Source organism: Pogona vitticeps, chromosome 2 (assembly GCF_051106095.1).
Source record: "Pogona vitticeps strain Pit_001003342236 chromosome 2, PviZW2.1, whole genome shotgun sequence".
Lineage (NCBI taxonomy): Eukaryota > Metazoa > Chordata > Lepidosauria > Squamata > Agamidae > Pogona > Pogona vitticeps.
This window is the reverse complement of record NC_135784.1, coordinates 93,328,767-93,351,025: the sequence shown is the minus strand read 5'-3', so window position 1 is coordinate 93,351,025 and position 22,259 is coordinate 93,328,767. Positions and strand designations below refer to the sequence as shown.

The window sequence follows — 22,259 nt, the reverse complement described above, 5'->3', positions numbered from 1 at the left end:
GCATCTAGTTCAGCATGTTGGCTTTCAGGTTCAAAGACCTTAGAGAGCAAGGGTCCTGGGTCCTGCTCTCTGAGGGACCACCTGTCCCTTTATGGTTATTATCGGGTGTTACAGTGGGGTCTTGACTTGAGAACTTAATCCGTATTGGAAGGCGGTTCTCAAGTCAAAAAGTCTGTAAGTCAAGTCTCCATTGACCTACAGTGCATTGAAAACCGATTAATTCCGTAACAGGCTGTTTTTGTTCCATTTTGGTTTTTTTCTGGTCTGTAAGTCAATTCTCAGTCTGCAAGTCAAACCTAAATTTTGCGGCCAGAGAAGTCTGTAACTCAAAAAGTCTGTAAGTCAAGCCGTCTGTAAGTCAAGGGTCCACTGTACTCTCTCCAGGAAAGATGCTCCTGGGAATACCAACAGCTACAGAGGCCTGTTTGAGAGTCATCCAGCGAAGTGCTTTCTCCTACATGACTCCCAGCCTGTAAAAGGTCATCCTTGCAGAGCTGCAGTCACTTTCTGCACTTGCCACCTCTAGGAAGAGTGTGAAGGCATACCTACTTAAATTGCCTTCTATTTTTTTAATTTAGAATTTTAACTTTAACTTTCATTCACACACACACACACACACATTATATAAATATACGTATATTACATGTTTTTTAATATATAATAAATTTATAGGTCTCATGGTCATGGTTGTTTTCATGATTCTATGATTCTATTTGTTTCATTACTTTACAATGATCCCAAGCCACCTTGAGCACTATCCAGTATAAGGTCAGAGGCATAGAATTGTAAATGATGGTGGTGGTGGTGTCTATTCAGAAGTAAGAGTTTATTGGGGCATGGGACCAGATAAATGTGTACAGAATTACAATGTAAATATACAAAGTTTAGACAAGGGATGTAAAAGCTTATTTCTTTGTATGGAAAATGGCTGCTTTACAGGTACTGTTATCTTCCAGATGTTCTACGGGGTTTTTGGGCGAACAGGGAAAGCGGCCTTTGGATGTTGTAGACTCTCATCCTTTCCTACAAAGTAAGTTCCTAGTACCTTCCTAGCATGCTCCCAGAATGCCTTATTTTTGCCCTTTCTTGATATGGTGACTCTGGGGACATTCCCATACCCTCATAGAGGAAGTGTATGAAGCCATATCTCCCCTCCCCTGCCCTTTGAGTGTTATTTTTTTTAAAAATCCCTGGCCCCAAAGATAACCACTCTGAGACCACAGTACTACATCATTATCACCATCATGCAGTTGTCAAGTCAATTCTGACTTACGATGATCCTTCCCAGAGTTTTCTAGGTAGAGAATACAGACAAATGGTTTGCCATTCCTTTCTTCTGGGGGCATTCAACACATTTGCAGTTTGTCCAAGGCCACACAGAGTATACTTAGAGGAGGCACAATGGGGAATGGAACTCCCAACCTCTGGCCCGGAAGACAGATACCTAAATTACTGAGCTGTCCAGCCAGCTAGAGTACTTACATACAGCCTGAGGAATTTAACTGAATGTATAACTACATTGTTAGTACAAGTTTCCATTAACAAGGATGTTTTGGACTTTTCTGTCCTAATATAATAAATCAGTCTTTCTTTTTTAAAACAATAAAAACATTTGTCTTCTTAAGGTTCAAATTAACTGCAATACACACTACATCTGCTGAGGACAAAGAACCCTTATAAATTTTAAAAGAAGCAATTAACACTATGTGGCCTAGGTTCCTAAGGGGAAAAAAAATTCAATCCAGAAGCATCTAGAAAACCAGCCCACATTTTTCAGGCTCTCCATTCTGAGCATGAATTTGAATGATCTGATAGCATCTTGATAATTATTAACCAATTTTCTTTCCCATTGGCAGGTATTTTTTGAGATGACTACAAAGATGGTGCTGGCAGGTGATACATAAAAAGTGGATCGTCTAATCAATATTTTAAATTATGGTTGCAATTATTCTATTTGTTTTTTAAAATGAGCCAAACTCAAGCTAAAATTAATCATTTTGACGTTCCTTGATTTCATTGGAAGGGATTTAAGCAAATGCTTCACTTGTTCATTGAAATCAATTAGACTGAAGAACACTTGGCTCATACCCATAGACATGTAAATCCATTTTTAAGAAAGATTTTAAGCCTGTTTTGAAATGCAATTCTAGCTATGCATGGCCGATTAAACAGGTGCCTTTTCAGTAATCTCAGCTTCCACTCTACCTAAAAATCTGGTCTGGATCCAGGAAGCTTTCCAGTCAATTGATTCGATGTGTCAGAGTGAGCAGGGAGAAGGAGAAAAGTAAAGTAATTTCTTTAGCTGATGATTCTGTGGTATCCACATTTCAGTTAAACCCCAGGCAGCCTATCTATTAGGTCCACTCGGACTATCCACTCTGAGCTTGTATTCGAATGATCTGATAGTACCTTGATCATTGTCAACAAACCTTTTCCCCCCCAATAGTAAGAATTGCTTGAGATAACTACAAAGATGCTGCTGGTAGACGACACATAAAAAGCATATCATCCAGTGGCTGCTCCAAGGGGCAGAGCACCGGGCATGCTAAAATGTGATTGCTTGCTGTTTTCTCACCTTCCGACCTCCTTCTGCCACACACTGTGTGCCTTATCTCATGATAGCACTGGCACGACCCACCTGCTCACCCACTCTGTAGGCAAAGCAATGCCAGCTGGTGGGGGGGATGAAGGTTGATGTGACAGGAATAAAAATGATATAGGTGTTCCCACTCTTGCTTCAGATAGCATGAGAGCACAGGCCACACTGATGTTCATGGGCTTGCATGCAAGGAGACCACATTTAAACCTGATTTAAAATCAGAAGTGGTTTTTGTAGTGGGTGAATGATGCACGCCATGCCATCACTCCGTGATATCTGCCAACATATTCTGATTGCCCTGGCCCCTCTTTATACTCCCTGAATACTGAGTCCTGATTACAAAGCCTGCTGTAGTGATACAGAATGGCGAATCTTAAGGGGGAAGCTGTTTAACCAGCAGCCTGTCATTCTGTCAGCTCCATAGAATGTCCCTACAATGGTGAGCAGGATTTGTGGGACATGAGGCCCTATGGCAGAGTGCTGTCTCCTCCTTCAGTGGTACCTGGATCAGCAGCTGCCTGAGCTGGCGCTACCACAAGGCAAAAAGAGACAGCCACTAGAGGCAGCAATGGAAATTTCAATGATATAAGTTCTCCTGGCTATTTCATTCTATTAGAGGATAGGGTAGTGGGTACCTACCACCTAGGGTTGACCTAAATCAAACTATCATGTTTCCCCCCAAATGAGGTGGGGGATGTTGTCCAGTTGCCCGTGTTTGTTGCCAGTACTATGGCCTTGGTATGTATTGTATGGGATGTGGGGAGCAAAAGGGCTTTGGCTGTTCTTAGTGTTTGCCATCATTGAGTTTCTTGGCTTGAGTGGTGGGTAGGAATTCTTTCATTTCGAGCTTTCAGGGTCCAAAAGATCCACTGGACTCAGATCAGTGTCAGGACCCCAGTCTAACACCTTTGATTGGCCTTCCTACCCGAGTGACTTGCTCCCTTTAATTTAGCGTTCATTTTTAATTCAGCATTCTAGCTGGTACTATTCAGATTCATAAGAATGTCATTCTTAAACTTGAATATCCCAGTTAGTTGTTGGTAAAAGAGAACAAAACTATAAAGGATATATTGGACAATTGCAGTCACTGTGGAACATTTTAATTTAAAAATATGAATAACTCTGTGTGGAATGGCATACATATATTCCCAATGACTTCGGTGAAGCATCTTAACACAACATCGTTGTTTAGAGCCACATTTGAAATTAGAGCAGCCATGACGACATCCAATCTTCAGTAGGAGAAGAACAAGGAGGATGTACTTCTCTATGTGATTTCTTGGGAGTAAGCTTTCCTATACTCAGTATTGCTTATTTCTGTGTTGACACATAAGGGACTGTACTGCTAATATACTTTCAAATCAAGCTGATCCAGATACGGTTTTCTCAACTGTAACAGTTTAACACGAATATGAGACCTTTCAGTTAAAACTGCCATTTACCTCAGCACCTAACAACCAGGTTTTATAAATTAATCTTTGGCAGCGGTAGAGAGTGCACACATTTTATAACGTAATTGTAAGCAAAATGTGTTTTGATTCCCACTCTGTAGACCAGCGTAAGCTGATGAATTAGATGACAGAATATATATGATTCCTGGACAGATGGGAATAAAACAGCAATTCATTTTTAATGTGTGTTGAATAGCTAGTTAAGCTTTCCCCTGAATCTACTGAAGTTCAGTACTTTTGCTTCACATTATAAAGGGTCAATGACACAATATTAGCCATGATTTAGCCAATGTTGCTAAGCCCCATTGGTTTCTGTGTAGGGTGGCTACTTGCACATTTCCAACAAAGGACACAGCTTTGCCTAAAGTTTGCATATTCTAATTACAGAGAGAAAATTGGATTTAAAACAATGATAAGAATCATATAGAAATGGAGTACATTGCATTGCAGAGTGGAAGACTTCAGCAGGGCAATTTATGTGTCTAATTCTGGCATCTAGTGTCTATATGTGCTATTAATTGGATGAGCAACTCACAGACCTGTTGGTTCTTTATGTTTGAACTGAGTTTGGATTATACAGTCCTTTAAGCAGAAGATATCTTCAAAAGAGGGTTGCCCTCTAATGTAGGAAACAGGGACATTTTTTCCAGGGACTGTGCAATACTCAATCCCATGCACATGTACCCAAGATCGAGTATTATGGGGCAACTGTAGGATATACTTCTCAGGAAATAAGCATAAGATAGTGCTATTAAGATTGTTGATCAAAATGTTGAGTTGCTTGTTCGTTTGTTACATTTGTGTTCCACCTTCCCCATCAAATGATGTTCAAAATGGCGAATAGCAATACAAATACAATTACTGTACTGGCATTCTGTTAGTGAATAGCAATGAGCAGAACTGTTTATGCCAGGTATTTTTCCTCTGCCTATTCCACTTGAGCAAAGGGGAATCCACTGACCCCCTGCATAAGTGGACCACCACATTCAAATCAACAGGGAGATCTTCAGCATGCAGAACTACAACCCAGAGGTAGGGATAGGGAATCTTCAAGCTCTTTGGCCATAGAGCCATTGCATTATGCCATGATGAATATAGCAGGGATGGGGACTTGAGTAGCAGGATTCGCTGTCATGTTGGACTTAAGTCACACCAATGGCTCAACTCAGACTTGACTTGGATTTCCCCCCTTATATTTGGACTTGACTTGTGACTTGAAACCCATCCACCCCACCCATTTTTCTGGGGGAGGGGGAAGCTTGTTTTTAATAAGGATTCAGACTTGGGGCCAATATCCCCAATATTATGCAATAAAGAGCAATATCCCCAATATTATGCAATAAACAGCAATATAGTTTTTCTTTAAAGAATCATGAAAATAATATTAGAAAATGTTCATAACACTAGTAAAAAAGCTTCATGGTGCAGTAGTTAAACTGCTGTACTGCAGTGAAGCCTCTGCTCATGACTTGAGTTTGATCCCAGTGGATTCATGTAGCCAGTTTAAGGTTGACTCAGCCTTCCTTTCAAGGTCAGTAAAATGAGTTCCCAGCTTGCGGCGGGGGGGGGGGGGAGACAAAGTGTTCCTTGCGTAATTATGTTGTAAACTGGCCAGAGAATGCTCTAGTGCTACAGGGCAGGATATAAGTCGAAACAACAAACAAATCAAAGCTAATTACAACATATTTATAAGAAAATCTATTGGCCAAATTCTGGTTTAATTAAAACCTTTTTTCCTGTGGGTGGAAGGTAATCAAAGAGGGGGTGGTTTGGTCCACGTAAGTGATACATGGAACATGTATCATCCAATCAATCAACCAGAGGTAAGAGGTTGGAAATGACATGAAGACACATAACAAAAACACACACAGAGCTGTCCTTTGTTGCACTAGAGAGACACCCCCCCCCAGCCCCACCTTAGAATGTTGCATGATGTTCAAATCCCAACAGCACAAGTTTTCATTTTCTTTGTGGGGAGAAATAACATTCCTATCCTTTAAAGTTATAGAAGTGCACTTTAAAATATGCAAGTAATTGTGCCTGATGAAATCTCAGAAACCAGAGTAGCAGCTGATTAAGAATTTCTTTCCATAAAGAGAAATAGAGTGTTAGCACAGTATGTTTTTCTTTGCCTCTTCTTATCAGTGGCACAATTAGAATAAATGATGCCCAATTGTTAACCCAGCTGACTAAATGGTGATTTTTTTAAAAAAAAATGCACATTTACTCAGATTACAGCATTCAGCTGTCCTTGATGGACAATTTGAATTTCATAAATGCAGATTTTAAAAAATGAATTAAATTAAGCACAAAGTATACATGGCCCAGAAGGCAGAAGCAGCTCTGCACGCCCACAAACGGAGTCAAAAGCCTAAATTCCAGTACAATGATATCTATTACAGACCAACTTGTGTACAAGCTTTCAGGGCTAGTAACCTTCAGGGCTGCTAGTTCCATCAGACACAGAAGACAAGGGAGGAACAGGAGAAGAGAACAAAAAAGGGAAGGGGCAAAGGAGCAAAAACAGACTTTAATTTTGAATGTCTTAGTGTTTTTTATGCATTTTTGCCAAAACCTGCAAATCAATCACATTGATTGTGTGGGTAAATACATTTGACAGCAAATATTTTCAAAGTGATATGTGAGCAGCAGTCATGGAAATGCCTTCCCTTTAGCTTGTTTGTTCACTATCATCATAAGGATGGTACTGTATAAAGAAAAATGTACCTATTTCCCACTGTCATACATTGAAAGGTGGGAGGTAGTTTGTTGGTTGCTTCCTCCATTCCAAGCCACTCATATAAAGATAAGAACTATACTTTGTTTCAAAATGGGGTAGTAAAGTGTCACTGCAATGGTCTGACATGTCACAAACCCGCCACGTACAATGTCACAATGCATTTATGATATTATTTTTATATCGTTTTGTTTTTTTAAATGTAAAACTGTGTATATTTTAAATTGTTTTTATCTTCTATGTTGTGAGCCGCCCAGAGTAGACTATGTCTAGATGGGCGGCATATAAATGCAATAAATAAATGCAATAAATAAATAAAAATCCGCCTGCAGCTCAAGCTGCTTCCAGAACCTGGACAGCAGTAGTTTCAATGAGGTAGACTGAATTATTTCTCTGGCAGTGGATGAGGGCATAAATTACTCAAATACAGTACATATTTTCCCCTTCTAGTGGCAGATGAATTGGGTACTTTAAAAAAAAAAATAAACACTGCCTTTCCCTTGCAAATCCATATATACACATGGGGCTTGAACATGTTTGGTGATTACTGTTGTGAATGTTTTAACACATTCTCTGTTAACTGTCAGCAGCATTCTCTCTTGGAACATTACTGATTGTCATAATATTTGGAGACCTGTCTAATAATGGGGTTTTTGTTTGTTTGTTTGTTTTGCACAGTCAGACTTATTCAGAAACAATACAGTAGCTAATCAGTGTGTTTGCAATTCTGATTTTAACGAACCCAAAGCCTGGCTCATACTAGCAAGCCATTCAAGCAAAGAGACAAAGTGTGAAATCATCAATTAGAATCTTGAGCCGTAGTTTGGAGATACAGCTTCAGTTCATCACTAAGCCATGAAATGGGCGATCTTTGGGCAGTCTCTTTTGTTCTGTTTGAATCAGACTGTACATTACAGAGAGTCATAAGAAGAGAGAGACCCTTAAGTGCTGAATGCTTGTGATTGTCACAGCAGGAGATTTTTGCACCTCCCCACCAGCTTTGTTTAGTGATTGATCATCAGGAGGGAAACACACACTTTGTTTCCAAGTCTGATGGCACTTTCACAAAGGTCCACTAGAATCATGCCTCTTGAATATGAACTGGATTTCATCTTCCAATAAAGGGCTAACTATAATAGATAGATTGACCTTTGGCCTGATCTGCCTCATAGGATTACTGTCAGGGTAACACTGGAGACGTGGTGGCACTGTGGACGTGGTGGCGCTGCGGGCTAAACCTCAGAAGCCTTTGTGTGCTGCATGGTCAGAAGACCAGCAGTCGTAAGATCGAATCCACGTGATGGAGTGAGCTCCTGTCGCTTTGTCCCAGCTCCTTGCCAACCTAGCAGTTCAAAAGTATGTAAATGCGAGTAGATAAATAGCTACCATCTCGGTGGGAAGGTAAACAGCGTTCCATGTATAGCCGCGCTGGCCACATGACAACGGAAACTGTCTTCAGACAAACGCTGGCTCTATGGCTTGGAAACGGGGATGAGCACTGCCCCCTAGAGTCGAACACGACTGACTAAAATGTCAAGGGGAACCTTTACCTTTATCTTTAACACTGGAGAGGAGAAGAACTGTCTGCTAAGACCTGTAGTCCTTTGTATGAAGAATTTTTCCCAAGCAAGAGAAAGTGTGGATCTCAACTCTTGATCACAGGCCCTACAGTTGTGTGTTGTGTGTCATTTTAGGAAAGGTGAAAAATAAATTTGACCAGTAAATAAAGAAAAGGAAGGGCTGCTGTGAAGAGCAGGAGGAGCTCACACAGAGTCACTAATTGCTAAAACTAGTGACAACATTGTATTGTTATAGGAGTGGCTACTTTCATTTATTTGAATCGGTGGCCAGACTTGTCCTACCACTTGAGACTGAAGCTGAGTGCCAGCCTACACATTGCTGCCCTGTCTTTCATGTGATGCCAGGCATTATATCATGCCACAGCAGGACACAGAAGAGCTGGTGGCATCTCCACTCCCTCCCTCGTCATTGGCAAAGGCAAAGGAACAGGAGCAGAAAATGGTGGAGGCAGCTGCAGGGTCAGCTGGCAGGGACACACTGACTACCATGAGAGGAAAATGAGGTGGCTGCTGCATGTTGGGTGTCAAAGCCATCTATCTGTGAAACGCCTATCTCCAGTGTGTCCTCCAAGTTAAGGAAAAATAAGCAGGGTGTCCAGGGAAACTGCCTGTGTATGTATGGATGGGTAGTTTTTCTGGTCACTCCTGCCATCATGACTTGGTTTTGAGATCCTTTTGGAGGCATGCATTCCAGGGTCACATGTCTGTGAAGAGCTAATGATAGTGACAACTCTTCAGAGAAGCACTGCCCATGAAGCAGTGTTTGTGTGTGTGTAAGTGCTCATATGAGGTACAAGGGAAATTGCCCCTGTTCCAAACACAGGCAGCAGTTCTGTCACCACGCCTAGTGGTAGGGTGACCTTTTCTATTATATAATCTTGACAGCTCTTCCGTTGAAATGGAGCCTTTACATGAATATCTCTTAAATCTGAATGCAGTGGACTCCCAACATATTTCCAACACACTTTTGCAGATTTGGCAGTCTATAGATGGAATATGTTTTCTATCACTATTAGATTCAATGAGGGCTGTGTACCTGTTGGTGTCAACTCAGCTTTCAATGCATAATCAATCATTATAGATGAATCATTAGTGGAGTGGCTGTGGGGGAGGGGGGAGTTTTGGGAGCCAGTTTTTTGCTGCATTAAAGTCAAAGTAAAACAAGCAAGGAAGTGAAATAAAGAAACCTGGCAGCCTTGAGAAAAGAAGACTGAGGGCTGATATGCTAGCACATTTCAAATATTTGAAAGGCTGTCATACAGGGGAGGGGCAGGATCTGTTCTCAATCATCCCCGAGTGCAGGGCACACAACAATGGGCTCAAGTTAAAGGAAGCCAGATTTCGGGTGAATATCAGGAAAAACTTCCTGTTAGAGCAGTACGATAGTGAAGCCACTTACCTCGGGAGTTGGTGAGTGCTCCAACACTGGAGGCATTCAAGAAAAACTTAGATAATCACCTGGCAGAAATGTTTTGATTGTATTCCTGTACTGAGCAGTGGGTTGGACTTGATGGCCTTGTAGGCCCCTTCCAACTCCACTTTTCTATGATATGAGGTGACCTAAGATAGATCTACCCGTGTCACTCGCGCGAGCCAGGAGATAAGGCTGAGGAGCCTAACGCCGAGAGAGGCCCGAAAGGAAAAGACCAGAAACCGGGCCTTCTTGGCGGTGGCTCCTCGCCTTTGGAACAACTTGCCCCCTGAGATTCGCGCGGCTCCCTCGCTGGGCATTTTTAAGAAACAACTAAAAACATTGATGTATAGGCGGGCCTTCCCAACAGAAAACCCTTGACGATCTTTTTCTTATTCTGTTCTTTATTTTTTTTTATTTACGTTTCTGCTGTAAAGTCTTAAAATTACATTGTTGTTTTTACTGTAAGCCGCCTAGAGTGGTCTAATATGATCAGATAGGCGGGATAGAAATAAAATAAATAAATAAATAAATAAATAAATAAATAAATAAATAAATAAATAAATAAATAAATAAATAAATAAATAAATAAGAAGTCTGTTTCTGGTTTGGTTCAAAAAAGCTATCTTACGGTTTAAAGGTTTGGAGCGGGAGCAACTTCTTTAAAATGCAAATTCTCACTTACAAAAGCATAGAAGAATGAAAATCCATCTTTTTCTGCCAAGCTATTTCTTCACCTAGAATTATCTACTAAGGAGTAGGGACCCCCAAAATGGCCTTTGATCTGTACATGTTCTGTGGCCCACATGAGTCACACCTCCAATGTGTTCAGTTTTCTTCATTCTCACGCCTTGTCATTAACCCACCTTTCTTTTCTGACTTTGTTGTTATGTGCTGTCAAGCTGCATCTGACTTATAGTTTGTCAAACTACATGTGATATTTAAGAAGTGGTTTGCAAGGGCCATCCCGCCCTGCACAGCAAATTTCCATGGCTGAACAGTTGAATCCAGGTCTCCTGATCCCCAGTCCGTCTGAGTGGATCATAATGGTGTTTGATCAAAATGTTGAGAAGCTGTCAAGAACAGCAGCCAGAATGGCTATATTTCATCTCCTCTATTTCTGTGCCTGTTTTCCGTGGACTCTAAATAACACCCTTCTCGGTAGAAACACTTCATTCCTTGAATGCTGGAATGGTGATGTGTGAAGTCATCGATAATGACCATGAAGTGTTCGGATCTAAACTGAAGGCTGATGACAGTGGAGGAAAGTTCCAGACTTAGAGATGTTCAGTGAGGTGTTTCAGAATTCCCCACATATGGGAAATTGCCATAGGGAACGGCACACCATCCTACTAGAGATCATGGCACTCTTGAAATGGCCAACATTGCATTTGTCTGTAGGACTGTCTTGAGGCAGTGCCAAACACCTGCTGTCTCAATGCCTCTGTGGTGGATAGTGGCAGAACGAAACAAATAGCCCCTGTAAATATAGCTCATCAGACAAAGCCAGAACATACTCTTAATTATAGACATTTACATGGAATGCTATTTTGAGTGTCTGTCTGGTTGCTTAGCTATCTTAGGTCATTTATGGGGATGATGATGATGATAATGATGACAATTGATTAATTTATTAGAATAATTTTATGCAGTTCCAGGGGTATTCAGGCCAGAAAAGGAAGAACAGTATGTAAATAGCAAGCCAAGGTGGTGTTCAAAGCCAGCCTACTGTTTTGGTAACCTGAGGCAGAAAACCCCACAAGCAATTTGCTTTTACTCTGGTAGTAAAAAACTAGTCAGGATAATGAAGGAAACAATAATCAGTTCCTTGTTGTTCTAGAATCTGTGAGGTCTGTCTCATTTATCACCTCTGATGTCTGTCTCATTCTGCCACACAGTCAATTTTGTTATTCAAGGCAAAGTACAGCATGAATACACAATATCATTATGGATGTTTTCAGATTATAGTATCACCGTGTTATGCATCGCATATGCTGATACAAGGAAAGTGTCCACAGAGCAGCCAATCCCTGTGCCTCTGCACTTTCCCCTGTTTTTCTCTGGAAAACAGTAACCTGCTCACAACTTTTCTATGTGATTTTTAAGAATGTAGGAAACTGCCGTGCACTGATTCACACGACTAGTCTACCTAACTCAACGTTGTCACCACTGAATGGCAACAGGTGCTCTACAGAGTTTCCGAAAGGGTACCTTCCTAGCCATACCTGAATATTGCTGATATTATATCTTTTTTTTTAAACAAATATTTCCAATTGGCCATCAGAGGGAACTAGAGAGTATTTCCTGGCATCTTGCTGGCCAGCTGCTAAAAACATTGCAATGTGTTAATGACACACAATGCAACAGGCTACTGGCTTGATCAGAGTGATGCTAATGAGAATGCACCCTGTATAGCAGTGGTCCTCAACCTTGGGCTTCCAGATGTTCTTGGACTACAACTCCCAGAAGCCTCCACCACCACCTCTGCTGGCTAGGATTTCTGGGAGTTGAAGTCCAACAACATCTGGAGGCCCAAGGTTGGGGACCAGTGCTGTATAGGGCTTTATACATCAGGAATGCCTGCAGAAAGGTCATGACTCACGCAACACGTTCCTTCTAAAATGTAGCATTCCAACCTTTGTCTGCCTCCCAAACAGCACATCTGCTTATCAGTTTCTTTCTCCATCTCCTTTCTATCTTTTGGATCTAGAGATGGGCATGAACCGCCATGGGCAAATAGGTGTGCAGTGCTTCTCAGCCCCACCTCTTCCAACAGGTGCCCACTCTGAGGCAGGCCTGGAAGAAGTGGGTCAGGGAAGCCAGGGTGCTGCCTCTGACTTGGCACCTTCCAGAAGAGGCAGTGCTGGGATACACCAAAGACCTGCTCGTGTCCATCTCTCCTCAGATCTTTCCTTTCTGCCTGCCTACTTCATGTTGTCCTTCAACTGGGAGATTTCACCTCCTGACAACTTGGGTATCTCTGATGCATGCACAGACAAATGTACGCACTGACACACACACACGCACACTCTTTGTCTCAAGACGTTCGCTGACCTTGTTCCCTCATTGAGCCCGGAGGCATCCTCCAACTTTCCCCAAAGTGTAAAATGTGGCATTACTGCTTCTTCGTTATCAGTATTGGCTCCTGCTTTATAAAAATAATTAGCTCTCAGTTTCAAATGCTTTTTGGGCGAGGGTGGGTGAGCAGAAGGCAGCACAGGGTGCTTTTTCAAAAGGCGATTAAATATTAAAATGGGCAGCACACTCAATATTTGTATATCATTCAATTAAAAAGCCAGCCATGCTCATTTTCTGAATGCTTTTCTGTGCAACGTGGGCAGCCTCTGAATGGACAGTTATTGCAGGATATATAGATGCTTTTAAGGCTCATGGTGTGATTGACAACTCATTCTTCCTTTGTCCGTCCTTCCCCCTCAAAAAGGCATGTATCGGAGAAGCCTGTATCCCCGAGAGGCTTTCTCACCATTTGTTGTAGTTAAAGCCCTCTATTAAACAGGATGGCTGTGGTCCTTGTTAAGGGACAGAGACAGCTTTTATCACCTCCATGGATAACCCATGCAGGGACCTGGACTAGGGTCTATGGATCTGCTAGTTTTGCTCAACCTCTTGGTGGTTCTTGGTACCATCAGCTTTATTATCCTTCTAGTCTGTCTTTTTGGGATGGGATTTGGAAGCACCCATCCTCCTAGGGGGTGGGGCAAGCTCAAATGGTGATGTGGGGGGAATTTTTATTTGATACACCCATCATGGGTTCTGTTCTGTGTGATTTAACATATACAGTACATGAAACTATTGAGAGAAGTGACCAAGTATTTTGCAGTTCAATGCCACCAGTATGTGGCTACCCAGTTCCAGTTCCTTTTTCTGTTCAAATCTATTCATATCCAAGGAAGCTGTCTTGGCATTACTTGGCTGGTAAGGGGGTCAGTAATAAACTGGACAGGGGTGAAATGGAAGCATTGTCCAGAAAAGACAGAGGCATCCCTGATTAGTCAAAAGACAGATCAAGGAATGGGGATGTAACATGGGATGGATGCAGTATTTCCCCTCCCAAGAAATCCACATGTTTGCAGCTTTTAAACTCTTTGGTTTAGTTCTAAGCATGGATGCACAAGTCTTGATGGTGGCCAGAAATGTATTTGCACAGCTAAAATGAGTACATCAGCTTAGCTCATATCTGGCCACAGCAACACATGCCTTGGTTACACCCTGTTTAGATTACCATATCATGTTCTTTGTGGGGCTTCCTTTGGAAATTGTTCAGCAGAATTGGGATTCCCCCCCCCCCTTTTCGGAAAATGTCATCATTTTGTTTCTAGGCCTATTGTATTTCCATTTCATCCAAAAGAAAGAAAAAAAAGAAGGAAGGAAGGAAGGAAGGAAGGAAGGAAGGAAGGAAGGAAGGAAGGAAGGAAGGAAGGAAGGAAGGAAGGAAGGAAGGAAGGAAGGAAGGAAGGAAAGAAAGAAAGAAAGAAAGAAAGAAAGAAAGAAAGAAAGAAAGAAAGAAAGAAAGAAAGAAAGAAAGAAAGAAAGAAAGAAAGAAAGAAAGAAAGAAAGAAAGAAAGAAAGAAAGAAAGAAAGTTACCCACAAGTCCAAAATTCTTCAGCTAGGCTATTGTGTAGAGCAATATTATATTGTTATAGTAAGAACAGAATTTCTCTGATACGGGTGCTCTTCTAGCTACCACTCCCTATTCAAGGACAATTCAAAGTACTGGTGATGACATGTAAAGCCCGATATGGTTTGGGTCTAGACCACTGGTTCTTAACCTTGGGTTACTCAGGAGTTTTGGACTGCAACTCCCAGAAGCCTTCACCACAAACTGTGCTGGCTGGGGTTTCTGGGAGTTGCAGTTCAAAAACATCCGAGTAACAAAGGTTAAGAACCACTGGTCTAGACTACCTGAGGTATTATATATCCCCATATGAGTCCCCTGGGGTTTTAAGATCTACCTTCAAGTTAATTCCACATTCATCTTGACCTGTCTTATGTTTTAATTGTACTTCGTATTCACTATACAAGAAGTCCCCTCAAATCCCATGTTTTGGGTAAAGGCAACATTTAAATCCAGTGAATGAAGGAATGACCTGTAGAAGATGAGGCAACTGTGTATGAATGGACCAGCTATAGATAATGATCTGCAGGTTTGGAAGCAAAGAAAACCCTGCTCAAAAACTATTCACAAACAGAATGTTTTCACAGTGTATTAAGCAGCATTACTTCAAGCTCAATGTTTGAACAGTTTGTTTGCTTAACCTTCTAAGTGGCTGAATTACAGCCACCAGCTGAACGATACCACCTGTGTGACTCAATGAAGTCATATATCTTTGAGTTACTCAAACTGAGCTCTTTGCTCACTGGGTACATCAGAGAGTAAAAAAATCAAAATCTCTTTGGCCCTCAAGAGTGGTGCATGCCAAAATGGCTGCCAGCTGTAAGTGTACAGCTGTTGAAATTTGTAAAATAATTCAACACAGAAGAAGAAAGGCTGTGTGGTTCTTGTCCACGATTTGAAAACAAGGGTGGGTGATAACCCTCATTTGCCCGCTTATATCTCACAAATAGGTGCTAGCTTTTGAGTCCTGCAGGACTCTTCATCACATTGGGCATTGCAGATCTGGGGCATGTGCCTCAAGCTGACAGTACAAAGTTGCAGACTCCATTGTTCTAAGCAAGAGAGCGTGGAACTGACATCTGGCCATGGTTTTGCTTTTTGTTTTTTAGGACTATTCCATAGCTTCTGCACCTCTGCCTGTTCTGTACTTCTCAGCCCGATGAAGAGTCCTGAAGGACTCAAATGCTAGCCCCTGTGGTTTCAGTGGTTTGACGAAGGCAGAAACCACTCTTGTTTTCATAAAATGCTTGTGGACCTTGGACAATGCTTGGAAAATGTCCCAGTGTCACTCCATATATTCTGTATTAAAAATGATGGGAAACTCCCTCCGTCAGATGGTAGGCAGAAAACCAAGGTCTGAAGTCTTGCTACAGAAAATTATTACCAAACTGAATTGTTGGGCAGGGGAAGAATAGCACAAACATTTTGCTTCAAACTGCAGCAAACTGTACGTGCCAGTGGAATGTCCTGCAACGAGCTTCTCTTCACTGCAAAAGCGCTTTCCAAACCCATAAATTAGCCCAATTAGACTGATTAAGCCAAGAAGAGCTACTGGAAATTGAAACTGCAGTCCCCCCCCCTTCAAAAACCCCAATAGGTGAGTTGCTGTGGCAGAGCAAGGGAGGAAACATGGCCTTATAGTGAGAGCAGTTCCTTGCACTGTATAGATGAACCAGCATCTGACTGCAGGAGCAATTTAATGAAGAGAAGGACCACCAGCTCACCGGCACTTCAATGTGCACAATGTATGATGCCCTTCCTCTCAGTATCATCTTAATGTAGTGAAGCTAGATAGCCAATATCTTATAAATACTACCATTCTGGGACGGCACCATTGTAATGGTCTGGGAGGAATCCAGGTAACAGCAACATTCATTATAAACTAGGTTTCTACTTTTTACTGTATTCTTTGTACATTTTAAATACAAGTCCCTCTCCCAATGGTTAATCAATCAATCAATCAATCAATCAATCAATCAATCAGCCTGCCTCCCTGCCTGTCTCTACCTCCTTCCCTCCCTCTCTGCTATGATAATAGATTAACTTTACATTTTACTCTTTGTAAATGGCTGCAAAGCATCACATTGCATTGCAGCTTTTCTGTAAGCTTTCTTTCTTTCTTTCTTTCTTTCTTTCTTTCTTTCTTTCTTTCTTTCTTTCTTAGCATGGCTGGTGTATGTGGGTGGACCAAAGAGTCAAACAACAACAACAACAACAACAACAACAACAACAACAACAACTACTACTACTACTACTACTACTACTACTACTACTACTACTACTACTACTACTATTATTATTATTATTATTATTATTATTATTATTATTATTATTATTATTATTATTATTATTAGTCCAAGGAAAAATGAATATTCTCCACTGAGCATACTTGTCAATGATGCTTTGGAGAACCCAGATTCCAAAGTCTTATATTCAATTAAAAATGTCTGTACTTGGTGTAATGCAGATATCATATTATCAGAGGATTGGTTTGGATTTTACCCATGATGTAGTGGGTGTATAGTATTTTAGTAAAGTGGCTAAATCCTTGAGCCATTGGCCCAAGGAATTCTCTTTGATCACATTTCTGAAATCACCTCATAATATGTTTATGTGTGCTGTTGTTGGGTTGCAACCTCAACTGACCTTACCATTAATTATGCCAAAAAGAACTTATAAGAGTCACATTCCAATATCTCTGAAAGGCCATGAACAGCCCCTCCCACTTAGGTAAATCTTACATCACCCCAATTCAGCCATAAAACTATTAAAATGATATTAAAAACCAGATACAAGCACAGAATAATAGAGTTGGAAAGGGTCTATGAAGTCATTGAATCCAACCCCCTGGAAATCAAATCAAATTTTCTCTTGAATGCCTCCAGCAGTGGAGCTCTCACCATCTCCTGAGATAAGAGCCTCGTGGCGCAGTGGTTAAAACGCTGTACTGCAAGCTAAAACTGTGCCCACGACCTGGGGTTCAAATCCCAGGTAGCCGGCTCAAGGTTGACTCAGCCTTCCATCCTTCCGAGGTCGGTAAAATGAGTACCCAGCTTGCTGGGGGGGGGGCAATGTGTAGCCTGTATAATTAAAAAAAAATTGTAAACCGCCCGGAGAGTGCTTGTAGTGCTATGGGGCGGTATATAAGTCCAATAAATAAATAAATAAATAAATAAATAATTGGTTCCATTGTCATACTGCTCTAACAGTTAGGACGTTTTTCCTAATATTCAGCCAAAATCTGGCTTTCTGTAGCTTGAGTCCATTATTATGGGTCCAGCAGTCTCAGATGAACTATTAAAATCAGTTGAGTCTACAAGCAGATAGTCAAAACTCATAATAATAAAATAAGCAGCAAGAGTGGAATCTTCTTACTACTCTGAGGGGAAAGCATTCACCAGTCTGGAAGAGGAAGCCCTCCCCTGTGTCTGTCGAGAGGGCCTCTGCAGCTGTTGCTGTTCTTAAAAGGATGTTTCTTAAAGACTATGGGTAACTACGGGTGTGATCACATGGGAAACAGATTGCAATTTGGACCATTTGTCTGGTGCAATCTGTTTCCTGGTGATTATATGACACATGGGGAAATGCGCTCCAGCCTGATCCTGATCTGTGTCCAGCTGTAGAGCTTCTGCATTTTAGGGCTGGCTGGAGTGATTCCCTGGCCAATGAAAGGGCTGCTTTATGGGAGATCACTTCCTTTAAAGTGACCCTTTCCCTTGCAATTAGCCATTTGCTTGCACCCTGAGTTTTTATTATTCATAGGACTGTGTAGAATTTGTAAGTCCTTGATCTCACTTAGCCACAGAGGTAACCCAGTGCCTGGAAAAGATGAAAGGCTCATCTCAATGGCATGTTGTATACATGCAGGACCAATGACTTGGAGATATTGTAATTAGAGATGGGGACAAATAAAAAAAAAGGTGATTCATTTTGATTCGTGATTCGTCAAGGTTAATGGATCAACAAATACAAATATTCTTTGACAAATTGACAAATCGATCTGTTGATTCATCTTTGCTTTAAATGGCTATAAAACTGGCTCCCAAGGACCTAGAGGCACCAAATTTGCAGGGAAGCTTTCTTAGATGTTTTTCTATAACTTTTGGAAGGTTGGTGAACATTGGATAATGGATCCCTGAGTTATATAGTCACAAAATGGACACCCCCAGGAAAGTTTCCCCCAGGTACTTAGATTATCTAGAATCATAAGTGAGCTTCCTATGTCTTTCCCCAACATGCCTGCCAACTTTGGTGAAGATTGGATATCAGACATCCAAGTTATGCACCCACAAATTGGGTCCCCTGAGGAGAGTTTACCACACAGCACAGAAGCCCATTTTGCCTACCGGCCGCCAATCACCTGATCAGAGACCGATAGGCAGCCACCCCCTACAACCAACCACCCCCACAGCCTACCCTCCCACCCCTTCCCTTCCCTACCTTAGCCCCCACCCCACCCCACTCCCACTGACATCCCCTTACCTTAATTGCTGCTGCCGAGGTCTCCATCAGGCCTCCACAGTCATGGCATGTAAAAAGGGAAACTGGATGCCCTTTGCAAAGATGATGGCTTCGGCTTCATTTAGGGTAGGGAAGCTGCCATCTTTGCAAAGGGCAGCCTGGATTCCCTTAAGGCAGACTGATCGGTGGCCGGTAAGCAGAATGGTGGTTTTTTTGTTATTTTTTTTAATAGGAAGGGGGTGTCAATGTGGGTGGGGGATGACTAAGGTAGGGAGAGGAAGGGGTTGGGAGGGTAGACTGTGGGGTTGGGTGGCTGTGGGGGGCTGCCTATCCAGCACTGATCAGCTGATCGGCGGCCAGTAGGCAGAATGTGTGTGTTTTTTTAAAATATGAAGGATGAATAAAAATGGGTAAATATTCATCCCTTTGTATTCATGGGGGTCTTTGGAACCCATGGATATGAAGGAACGAATACTTAATGAATCGGCTATATTCGTCAAAAAAGCCGATCCATTTTTATATTCGTCCCCATCGCTAACTGTAATATATTCCACCGTTTAGCATTCCAGGTACCAGAGTGGCAACCACTCAAAGGTATTGGATGCTTTTTCATTGTCTGCAGCCTGGTTTGGCCAATATCTCTTGATCACCGCCTTACTTATTTTATTTATTTATTTACAATATTTTTTAGCCGCACCATTGCCAGTGGCTTATCTGATGTCATCTTGTTTGCATCCTTCATTTTAATTCCATTCTTATTTGCATAGATGTACCATGAAAGAAGAGTTTGTGATAAATTTTTTTTCAAGGAAGCAGTATCCATGTGACAACTGCTATCATTTGTTAATGTTTGATGAGTGATTGCAGCTGCATTTTCCTATAAGTAATGAATTTTATTTACTTCCCTCTCTATTTCTTCAGCACCTAGTATACAGAAACTGCTGCTGCTGTCTTTGATTTCAGGAGTTTGCACAACGAGCCTTTAGAAAAACATCTTGATAATCAGATCAGCCCATTATATCCTTTTAAAATCATACACAGTAGTGCTTCTGTAATAAAAATTATTTTCCTAGTAAAAACATGCATAATAAGCAAGATGACAGGTTATACTGAAAAAAACACTTTCCTTTATATTGAGCAATGCAAACTGTCATCTCACACAGAACTCTTCATTAGGCAGTGATGTGGTATACATTCACGTGTCCCCAGAAGCTGGCTCAGTGACATATAAAGCTGTGAATCTTTTTCATTTTTACACTGAAAATCGTCATTACCAGAGGGTCTATATATTTGATTCAATAGATGGGGAATTCACATATAAATGTTCATTTTTATGTATCTGCAGTTTGGGCTGATAACGTTCATATAAGCAACAGGTAGCATCTGCTGGAGTTTTGTTCGCATCCTCACATGCTGTCTGTGGTTGGTATGACTGGGATGGCCTTTCCTGAGCTGGGGTTATTGTATATCTCTCCAGCACTAACCCATTGTTCCTTCTAGCTTTTGAACTCAAAGAGAATCCTGCCTCTCTGCTGGGTGTTCTTTTCCCTTTCTTTCCTGGATTGATGCCAGTTATTTATTTATTTTTTTGCTGTTAATCTGTACAGTTGATTTCCGGGAATATACGTGCAGTAAAGAAAGCAACATACATAAGTCCATAATTTCAATATCTGTAAGTAAATAAATGTTTTTTATTCTTTCTCTTACAAAAGTCTCAGAGTGAATTATTGAGACTTTAAATGGCAGTTAATGAGAATGTGGTGGACCCTGGAGAACATGTAGCTGTTCTCCTTTGTGAGTCTCTGTACTTCTATTGCATAGCAAAAGGGAATTTTACAAGAAATTCCAGTCTGCAACAGCATCAACCAAAGCCCCATTAAAAAAAATCACATTGATTCCAATTCAGTGCCATGTCATACATTCAGGAGAAAGATTATTACATGATGCCACCAAGTGATGAGATACTTAGTGAATCAGTTCTCTGAATAACTCTAAAGCTATCCAGAATAACTTTGAAAAACAAAGTTGTGTGAGTGAAAGCAGAATTTTAAATCATATAGAAATGTATTTAAAAAAACTATTTATCAGGCTGAAAACATTTCAGACACACAGAGAAAAACAGCTAAAGAAAAGATCAGCTCCATCTTCAAAATCCACAATAATTCAAACATCTGGGTCCTAATATTATCTCACTAAATTAAATTACTGTAATAGTTGATTCCCACCCACCCCCCGCCCATCTAATTCTCCTCTAACCATGGTGAGCTCATAATTTGTTTTACATATAGAGCTCAGAGGTTGTAAGACAAAGCAGTGGCTTTTGAGCTCCACCCAAAAGCAGCACCCAAAGTGCCTATGATCTGGATTGCTTACTGGCAAGAACTTTCAAGAACCCATCGTTGTGGAAATAGGAGCTGCATTGGCTTGTGATCTGTCTTCCCTAGCACCGTTAGTTCTTGATCCCACTGATTTTAAACGGAGCCATGATAGATAGAACAGGAGGAAGAGGAATGGTGTCATTCATTTGCAACCAGCAGTCCTGCCCTAATGGGATTGGATCACAAGCACTGCATGGGAAAAGGAGGCATGTTTTCCTTCTTTAGCCAAAACGGTTAACAAAAGCCATGGTCTCTCCATCTATTGGGCAAATTTTTAGTCATCCCATGAATGTCTGCTGACTGGATAGCTCAGTGAATGCAGAGCCAGAGGTTGGGAGTTCAGTTCCCCACTGTGACTCCTGCAAGTAGAGCCAGCCTTTGTGACCTTGGACAAGCTGTGCAAACCCAAGGTGTCCCCAGAAGGAGGGGATTGACACACCATTTCTGAGTATTTTCTACTGGAAAACCCTGAAAAGGGTCACCATATGTCAGAATTGACTTGATGGCACACAATAATTATTATGATTAATGTCTTGTATATGTATCTGACCACTTCATGGACTGCTGCCCTGTCATGGCGAAGGGGCTTGAGTAATTCAGAGAAGCTATGGGCTATGCCTTGCAGGGACACCCAAGGCGGACAGATGATAGTGGAGAGTTCTGACTAAACGCAATCCACCTGGAACAGGAACTGGCAAGCCACTCCAGTATCTTTACCAAGAAAACTCCATGGACAGAAACAAAAGGCTAAAAGATATGACACTGGAAAATGAGCCCCTCAGGTCGGAAGGATACTGAGGAAGAGCGGAGGACAAGTATAAGTAGCTCCAGAGCTAATGAAGTGGTTGAGCCAAAGCTGAAAGGATGCTCAGCTGTGGTCGCACCTGGAAGTGAAAGGAAAGTCTGATGCTGCAAACAGAAATACTGCATAGGAATCTGGAATGTAAGATCTATGAACCTTGGTAAGCTGGATGTGGTCAAACAGGAGATGGCAAGAATAAACAT

The 22,259-nt window shown here is 41.4% G+C and overlaps 1 protein-coding gene across 2 annotated transcripts in view; it reads right to left on the bottom strand.

Annotated features, from left to right (window-relative positions):
- The window catches only part of GLRA1 (glycine receptor alpha 1), a 127,643-nt gene that overhangs the window by 88,061 nt on the left and 17,323 nt on the right, over positions 1 to 22,259 (bottom strand). The window lies entirely within an intron of this gene.